General features: G+C 48.6%; 1 non-coding gene across 1 annotated transcript; it reads right to left on the bottom strand.

The window, feature by feature from the left end:
• Positions 1-4,230: 4,230 nt before the first annotated feature.
• TRNAT-UGU (transfer RNA threonine (anticodon UGU)) lies at positions 4,231-4,302 on the bottom strand. The gene has a single exon. It is a non-coding gene; the product is annotated as a tRNA-Thr (tRNA).
• Positions 4,303-9,324: the final 5,022 nt, after the last annotated feature.

Genomic DNA, 9,324 nt, shown 5'->3' with positions numbered 1-9,324 from the left:
GTTTATACAGATCACAGAGCTCTGTTGGGTATTTTTCAAAGACAAGATCCTACAGGAAAGTTTCAGAGGTGGTTTTTAACTATACAAGCATTTGACCCAGATTTTCCCTTTGTTTCGGGTTCATCCAATGTAGTTGCAGACGCACTCTCCTGCAGAGTGGGTACAGTCACTGTAGGCAATAGCCCCGTAGATTTTGATGTAGAAAGGTTGACACGACATCAACGAGATGACCCAGTCTGGGGTCCTGTCATAGAATACCTAGAGGGTGTAAGATCTTCATTGGATGCGAAAACAGTTGTTCCAGTCAGAGAATTGTATTTAGCGCAGGGAGTCTTGTGCAGGGACGCGAAATTAGGAGTGCCTGCCCGTGTTGTTAAGCAAACAATAATTCCAACAACATTAGTACAGGATTTCTTGAAGTTAGCACATGATTCACCGCAGGCCGCACACCCAGGCGCAGATAAATGCTATAAGCAAACTCGTTTGAGGTATTTCTGGCCAAGAATGCAGAAAAGCATTAAGGATTATATTTTGAGGTGCCAAACATGTAACACATACAAGGGAAGTCCCACTACCCCGCAGACTGTGTTGAAATATCCTTTACCTACATACCCATGGGAAAGAGTTCATATGGACATATTAGGAGGTTTCCCTAGGTCCATGGCAGGCTACAGATACATTTTAGTAATTACTGATGCCTTCACGAGATATTGTGAATTAGTCCCAGTTCAAAATAAAGACGCAGCCACGGTCGCTAAGGTGTTCAAAAAATATATCTTAGACAGACATAATGCTCCGAAGATTTTAGTTACAGATAATGGAGGGGAATTTAATAACTCATTATTAGAAGAACTCTGTAAATTGTATAACATAAGTAAATGTAATATAATGGCACGTCACCCAGCCTCGAATGGCCTGTCAGAGAGATTGAACCGCAAAATCCTCCAGTGTCTTCCCACCAACATTAATTTTGACCATGATGAATGGAGTGAGTACCTGTCTGATGTCCGATGTTCATCAGATTCAGCTTATCATAAGTCAATTGGAGACACACCCTTCCACGCCTTACACGGTTTTGATAAAGTGTTGCCGTATGACATAATAGCGTCCCCTCCTTCATGTCCAGCGGTCCAGAGATCAGTTGTTGCGGAAAAATATCGCACGACTCAATTGATTCATCAAAGGATCAAGGAAAATCTAGGTGAAGCCACTACAACCTTCACGAACCAGGCTGATAAATCCGCGAAACCATCAAAGGTGGCTCCCGGACGACTGGTAATGGTGCAAGAATTTAACACTAGAAGTGATGTTCCTAAACTTGACCCAAAATTTTCTGGTCCCTATAGAGTCTTAGCTCATTTAAAGGGACATAAGTTCGACATCTAAATACAGGTGACATTCGTGAAGAACATGAGGACCACTTGAAAGTTTTACAGTATTCTGAACATGATCATCCCGGTACCACAACAGACAACACTCCTCAAACCCCAAACAATGTTACCCAACCAACTTCTACCACTGTTCAGTCTGTCCCCACACCAGAGCCGACCACCCTCACAACACCACCACACACACATCAGTATTCATTAAGACCTCGCCTTTAAGAAGTTGCTAAGTTTATCATATTACAGGTTCTTCCTTCTCATGTCCTTATGGTGTCTTCCTGTATATGACACCATGGCAGTACCAGGCGCCCTTCTCACGACTCCCCGCTGGGTCCGCCTCGTGAGAGACACACTCTCAGTTAAGCTGGGCCTGGAGGGTCTACACTACACTTACGACGATTTAGTAAAACTAATGGAGGCCGTACCTCGCTTACGGTCTACCTTACTCAAGTTTTACGCCAGTGCGTCCATCAGAAACTCTAGTGTTGCTCCTCCTCCAACTTTGTTAAACCAGTGGACCTGGAAATTGAATAGTACCTGTGCGATTCTGTATGACATAATACAAGACATTGAATCTCCAGTAAATACTAATACCAGGATGAACACGGAAAAGCAGAGGAGAAGCAAGAGAGGTCTGCTTAATTTTGTAGGGTCCCTCCAATCATACTTGTTTGGTACTGCTACTCAGGAAGAACTTAATTCAGTTAGGAATCAGATTGCATCTTTACAATTTCAACGACTTCTTAACAACAGGTTTATCAAAGCTGAAGCTAAGGTCTTAAAACAACATTCTAAATATTTGAATGACATGATGTTAACTGTTAATAACTTGACACAACAAGTAGCACTACTGTCAAAATCTGTTAATACTATATATGCTATAGTGACTATTGCCACATATGTTGATAGTTTATATACCCAAATCACTTATTATGCACATTATTTCACTGACTTATTGGAAGATGTTAATAATCTGGTAAACCAAGTTGTCACGCCATCATTTTTTCCCTTCTCGGAACTCACACGTATCATTAAACAAGCGATGACGAAATTCGGTTGCACCCCAGCTCTCCCTCTGCATCACGTGGCCAGTTATTACTCCTTACTAACGGTTGACGTGATCCTCGAAGCGGTCATTATCCACATACCATTCACTGACTCCAATACTTACAGCCTTGTGAACGTAATACCATTCCCTTTTAATTATACAAAAGAGTTGCAAAAGAATATCGTCCTTGCTGATAACATGAACTTTCTCTTATATAATATTAATTCCTCGTTGATTGCACATCTCTCCTTGGATGATTTAGCATTGTGCCATAAACCATTGCTTGACAACTTGATTTGCATCCCCCCCCTCAATACCTTGGTTTTCCATAATTTACAAACAAATTCATGTAAGTACCAACTACTTTTTGGGCATCAACAAAATGTTCTTCGTTCTTGTTCCTTTAAGGAAATTGTTGTTAATGAACCTTGGATTGAAAGTATGGACCAGTATCACGTACTGTTTTTTCCAGAACCACAAAATGTTCTCATTCATTGCCCACCTAATCATCCCAAATCTTATTTGTTTCTGGGACACATTCAGTTAGGACAGCAATGTACTGTTATCAGTTCAAGTTTCAAATTGTTCGGCACTCATGATCATTTTTTGGGCCAGATTGATAGAACTATCCCGAGTTTAGGACGAATCCCCCAAAACATCAACTTATCAATCATCGATGAAGTAAAGATCCAACATCTTCCATCTATGGTTCAGAACGATCTAGATTCTACAATAGATGTTTGGCTTTTGTACCTTTTAAGTACACTTCTCATATTTCTGGATTTTCAATTGTTTCGTTGTCTATTGCACTTATATTATTATTCATAGTATTCATCTTATATTGTCGTCTACGACATAGGGTATCTAATGTAGAATTCCCTACAGCCACATTGGATGTTCAGAAGGTAGTTGCAGCAGCACTTCCTTATTTAAGGAGAAATCTAACTCTAGAATAATATGTATTCAATAAGTTGTTTGAATCTTTATTTTTTTTTTCATTTCATTTGCATACTGATTTTGTTTACACCATATATAATTTCCATGTATATATCTTTATGATTCTCTAATAATTGTAAAGTGTGTTATCCCTCTTCTCAAGCATACTAGTTGATATAGGAATAACTCTTGTAAATACCTACAATTTGCTTATTTCTGTACTCTTATATTCAGTATTATTTCATGTATAACCATAACTTATCATGGCTGGCAGGAGCTTGAGCCAGGTTGTGGCCGAGCAAAATGTAAGACTCACGCACACTACCATTAATTTTTCATTAGGTATTTGTTATCATCATTTTACTGTGAGTTACATAGAGTTAGATGCATGTTGCCACGGGCTCACTGTTCCCACGGTTAATCAGGATGTTTGAACACGTAAGAGCTGATCTGTTATTTGAACACGTTGTTGAATGGGTGTTGACGGACTCCCATATAACCCCTGTCAGTGTGACCTGAGGGGACACACTGGCCAGCATCGTCACACTGTTCACTAGAGTGTGTCGTAGTGTGTCATAAGACTATAGCCCACAGTACTACAGATGGACGTACACGTTTTGTTGTAATAAATCTACAAAGGCCGCCTGATCTTCATTAAGTACCACAGACGAAGAAGACCTGATTTCCTTCCTCTCAACTCAACCTTACATTTGTGATGGTAGCGCGGGTGGGTGGGTAGGTGGGTCATCTGGTCCGCCATTATTGTATTTCATTTTGTTATATCGATATTTGAGGTAGTATGTTGCCAGCTGCACTACCACTTCTACTCATCAATAATTATCACAACAGCAGCCACATTGTTGCCTCCTGTGGGAATCGAACTCACGACCCCTGGTTTACAAGACCAGTGCTCTGCCCCTGAGCTAAGGAGGCGCATGTTGGCACAGCAACACGGCGGGCGGCCAGTGGCCATAACTCATCATGCAACCCACACCTGGCCTGGCTCCTGCTGGTGGTGGTGATGGTGGTGGTGATGGTGGTGATGATGGTGGTGATGGTGATGGTGGTGATGGTGGTGATGGTGGTGGTGATGGTGGTGATGGTGGTGATGGTGGTGATGGTGGTGGTGATGGTGGTGGTGATGGTGGTGGTGATGGTGGTGGTGATGGTGATGGTGGTGATGGTGGTGGTGATGGTGGTGATGGTGGTGGTGATGGTGGTGGTGATGGTGGTGATGGTGGTGGTGGTGATGGTGGTGATGGTGGTGGTGATGGTGGTGGTGGTGGTGGTGGTGGTGGTGGTGGTGGTGGTGATGGTGGTGGTGATGGTGGTGGTGATGGTGGTGGTGGTGATGGTGGTGATGGTGGTGGTGATGGTGGTGGTGATGGTGGTGGTGATGGTGGTGGTGGTGGTGATGGTGGTGGTGATGGTGGTGGTGATGGTGGTGGTGGTGATGGTGGTGATGGTGGTGGTGATGGTGGTGGTGGTGGTGATGGTGGTGGTGGTGATGGTGGTGATGGTGGTGGTGATGGTGGTGGTGGTGATGGTGGTGGTGATGGTGGTGGTGATGGTGGTGGTGATGGTGGTGATGGTGGTGATGGTGGTGGTGATGGTGGTGGTGATGGTGGTGGTGATGGTGGTGGTGGTGATGGTGGTGGTGATGGTGGTGGTGATGGTGGTGGTGATGGTGGTGGTGGTGGTGGTGATGGTGGTGGTGATGGTGGTGGTGATGGTGGTGGTGATGGTGGTGGTGATGGTGGTGGTGATGGTGGTGGTGATGGTGGTGATGGTGGTGGTGATGGTGGTGATGGTGGTGGTGATGGTGGTGGTGATGGTGGTGGTGATGGTGGTGATGGTGGTGGTGATGGTGGTGGTGATGGTGGTGATGGTGGTGATGGTGGTGGTGATGGTGGTGATGGTGGTGGTGATGGTGGTGATGGTGGTGGTGATGGTGGTGATGGTGGTGGTGATGGTGGTGGTGGTGGTGGTGGTGATGGTGGTGGTGATGGTGGTGATGGTGGTGGTGATGGTGGTGATGGTGGTGGTGATGGTGGTGGTGATGGTGGTGGTGATGGTGGTGGTGATGGTGGTGATGGTGGTGGTGATGGTGGTGATGGTGGTGGTGATGGTGGTGGTGGTGATGGTGGTGGTGGTGGTGGTGGTGATGGTGGTGGTGATGGTGGTGGTGATGGTGGTGATGGTGGTGATGATGGTGGTGGTGATGGTGGTGGTGATGGTGGTGGTGATGGTGGTGGTGATGGTGGTGATGGTGGTGGTGATGGTGGTGATGGTGGTGGTGATGGTGGTGATGGTGGTGATGGTGGTGGTGATGGTGGTGGTGATGGTGGTGGTGATGGTGGTGGTGATGGTGGTGGTGATGGTGGTGATGGTGGTGGTGATGGTGGTGGTGATGGTGGTGGTGATGGTGGTGGTGATGGTGGTGGTGATGGTGGTGGTGATGGTGGTGATGGTGGTGGTGATGGTGGTGATGGTGGTGGTGATGGTGGTGGTGATGGTGGTGGTGATGGTGGTGATGGTGGTGGTGATGGTGGTGGTGATGGTGGTGGTGATGGTGGTGGTGATGGTGGTGGTGGTGGTGGTGATGGTGGTGGTGATGGTGGTGATGGTGGTGGTGATGGTGGTGATGGTGGTGGTGATGGTGGTGGTGATGGTGGTGATGGTGGTGATGGTGGTGGTGGTGATGGTGTGGTGATGGTGGTGGTGATGGTGGTGGTGATGGTGGTGGTGATGGTGGTGATGGTGGTGGTGTGGTGATGGTGGTGATGGTGATGGTGGTGTGGTGGTGATGGTGGTGGTGATGGTGGTGATGGTGGTGATGGTGGTGGTGATGGTGGTGATGGTGGTGGTGATGGTGGTGGTGGTGATGGTGGTGATGGTGGTGGTGATGGTGGTGGTGGTGATGGTGGTGGTGATGGTGGTGGTGGTGGTGGTGATGGTGGTGGTGATGGTGGTGGTGATGATGGTGGTGGTGGTGGTGATGGTGGTGATGGTGGTGATGGTGGTGGTGATGGTGGTGATGGTGGTGGTGATGGTGGTGGTGGTGGTGATGGTGGTGGTGATGGTGGTGGTGATGGTGGTGATGGTGGTGGTGGTGATGGTGGTGGTGATGGTGGATGGTGGTGGTGATGGTGGTGGTGATGGTGGTGGTGATGGTGGTGGTGATGGTGGTGATGGTGGTGATGGTGGTGATGGTGGTGGTGGTGGTGGTGATGGTGGTGGTGATGGTGGTGGTGATGGTGGTGATGGTGATGGTGGTGGTGATGGTGGTGGTGGTGATGGTGGTGGTGATGGTGGTGGTGATGGTGGTGGTGATGGTGGTGATGGTGGTGGTGATGGTGGTGATGGTGGTGGTGGTGGTGATGGTGGTGATGGTGGTGGTGGTGGTGGTGATGGTGGTGGTGATGGTGGTGATGGTGATGGTGGTGGTGGTGATGGTGGTGGTGGTGGTGATGGTGGTGGTGGTGATGGTGGTGGTGATGGTGGTGGTGATGGTGGTGGTGATGGTGGTGATGGTGGTGATGGTGGTGGTGGTGATGGTGGTGATGGTGGTGGTGATGGTGGTGATGGTGGTGGTGATGGTGGTGATGGTGGTGATGGTGGTGATGGTGATGGTGGTGATGGTGGTGGTGATGGTGGTGGTGATGATGGTGGTGATGGTGGTGGTGATGGTGGTGGTGATGGTGGTGATGGTGGTGGTGATGGTGGTGGTGGTGGTGGTGATGGTGATGGTGGTGGTGATGGTGGTGATGGTGGTGGTGATGGTGGTGGTGATGGTGGTGATGGTGGTGATGATGGTGGTGGTGATGGTGGTGATGGTGGTGGTGATGGTGGTGATGGTGGTGGTGATGGTGATGGTGGTGGTGATGGTGGTGATGGTGGTGATGGTGGTGGTGATGGTGGTGATGGTGGTGGTGATGGTGGTGATGGTGGTGGTGGTGATGGTGGTGGTGATGGTGGTGATGGTGGTGGTGATGGTGGTGATGGTGGTGGTGATGGTGGTGGTGATGGTGGTGATGATGGTGGTGGTGATGGTGGTGATGGTGGTGGTGTGGTGGTGGTGATGGTGGTGGTGATGGTGGTGGTGGTGGTGATGGTGGTGATGGTGGTGGTGGTGATGGTGGTGGTGGTGTGGGTGATGGTTGGGGTGTTGTTGGTGATGGTGGGGGTGATGGTGGTGATGGTGGTGGTGATGGTGGTGATGGTGGTGGTGATGGTGGTGATGGTGGTGGGGGTGATGGTGGTGATGGTGTTGGTGGTGGTAGTGGTGGTGGGGATGGTGATGGTGGTGGCGGTGGTGATGGTGGTGGTGATGGTGTTGGCGGTGGTGGTGGTGGAGGAGGTTATGTTGGTGATGGTGGCGCTTCCGAGACGTGAACTTTAGATCAGGGTGACCTACTTTTGGTGGGATGCTGAAGCGTTCGTCAATATGCCTCGTGGTATGAAGTTACATGCAACATGGGCTGAGAACCGTAGTGGGAGGTCAAGCTTTCCCCAGGTGTGAGCAGCAGCAGCAGCAGGTGTACCACGTGCACACGTGTGGAGGCTGAGGCCACAAGTGGTCTTCCTCTACCTCGTAGAGGCCAACCAACAAGCGGGAGGGAAGGAAGGAAGGTGATGTAGATAACGTGTAGCTCTTGTACTCTGCTGTAGGGAAGATGTTTACTCCAAAAACTGGAAGATTTAGATCATGTCTGGAGACGGAGTGGACTGGCCTCCACGTGTGAGACGGAGTGGACTGGCCTCCGCGTCTGGAGACGGAGTGGACTGGCCTCCGTGTGTGGAGACGGAGTGGTCTGGCCTCCGCGTCTGGAGACGGAGTGGACTGGCCTCTGCGTCTGGAAACGGATTGAACTGGCCTCCACGCCTGGAGACGGAGTGGGACTGGCCTCCGCGCCTGGAGACGGAGTGGACTGGCCTCCGCGCCTGGAGACGGAGGTGGACTGGCCTCCGCGCCTGGAAACGGAGTGGACTGGCCTCCGCGTGTGGAGACGGAGTGGACTGGCCTCCGCGTGTGGAGACGGAGTGAACTGGCCTCCATGTCTGGAGACGGAGTGGACTGGCCTCCGCATGTGGAGACGGAGTGATCTGGTCTCCGTGTGTGGAGACGGAGTGAACTGGCCTCTGCGTCTGGAGACGGACTGGACTGCCCTCCGCGTCTGGAGACGGAGTGGACTGGTCTCCGCCTCTGGAGACGGAGTGAACTGGCCTCCGCGTCTGGAGACGGAGTGGACTGGCCTCCGCGTCTGGAGACGGAGTGGACTGGCCTCCGCGTCTGGAGACGGAGTGGACTGGCCTCCGCATCTGGAGACGGAATGGACTGTCCTCTGCGTCTGGAGAAGGATTCTACTGGTTACAATATTATGAAGCACATTTTCTATGAATTATCACCACCAAGTTATTAAGTTTCCCCTAACATTCATCATGTACATTATGTATCATGTATCACCTTCTAGCTAGTTAAGTTTACCCTGACCATTCATCATGTACATTATGTATCATGTATCACCTTCAAGTTAGTTAAGTTTACCCTAACCATTCATCATGTACATTATGTATCATGTATCACCTTCAAGTTAGTTAAGTTTACCCTAACCATTCATCATGTACATTATGTATCATGTATCACCTTCAAGTTAGTTAAGTTTACCCTAACCATTCATCATGTACATTATGTATCATGTATCACCTTCAAGTTAGTTAAGTTTACCCTAACCATTCATCATGTACATTATGTATCATGTATCACCTTCAAGTTAGTTAAGTTTACCCTAACCATTCATCATGTACATTATGTATCATGTATCACCTTCAAGTTAGTTAAGTTTACCCTAACCATTCATCATGTACATTATGTATCATGTATCACCTTCAAGTTAGTTAAGTTTACCCTAACATTCATCATGTACATTATGTATCATGTATCACCTTCAAGTT

Source organism: Panulirus ornatus, chromosome 5 (genome assembly GCF_036320965.1).
Source record: "Panulirus ornatus isolate Po-2019 chromosome 5, ASM3632096v1, whole genome shotgun sequence".
Classification (NCBI taxonomy): Eukaryota; Metazoa; Arthropoda; class Malacostraca; order Decapoda; family Palinuridae; genus Panulirus; species Panulirus ornatus.
This window is presented reverse-complemented; position numbering and strand designations above follow the sequence as displayed.